The sequence below is a fragment of the Buceros rhinoceros genome, unplaced genomic scaffold (assembly GCF_000710305.1).
Source record: "Buceros rhinoceros silvestris isolate BGI_N320 unplaced genomic scaffold, ASM71030v1 scaffold44215, whole genome shotgun sequence".
Lineage (NCBI taxonomy): Eukaryota > Metazoa > Chordata > Aves > Bucerotiformes > Bucerotidae > Buceros > Buceros rhinoceros.
The window spans coordinates 1-294 of NW_010415456.1; positions in this window are offsets into that span (position 1 = coordinate 1).

A 294-nucleotide genomic window follows, 5' to 3' on the forward strand; every position below is an offset into this window, starting at 1 on the left:
AACAACCTTGACAGTCTTACTCGACCCAGGCAGCCCAGGGGGATGTCTGGGTGTTTAACAGAAATCCTTTGGGCTGTATCCTCCCATCTGCCTCCAGCAGTTTAAACATACACACGGGTTCATGCCATCATAATTTTTCTCCACAAGAGGGACCTTGAGTTAATATAAAACCTCACTATCAGTGCTCCTCTCCTCTGCCTGCTCTGGATCTTCAGGGCTTCCCTCCCTCTCCCCTGGCCTTTGCACGTGGCAGGTCCCCTGGGTGCCTCTGCCTGGCACCCTGGCTGCTCGCCA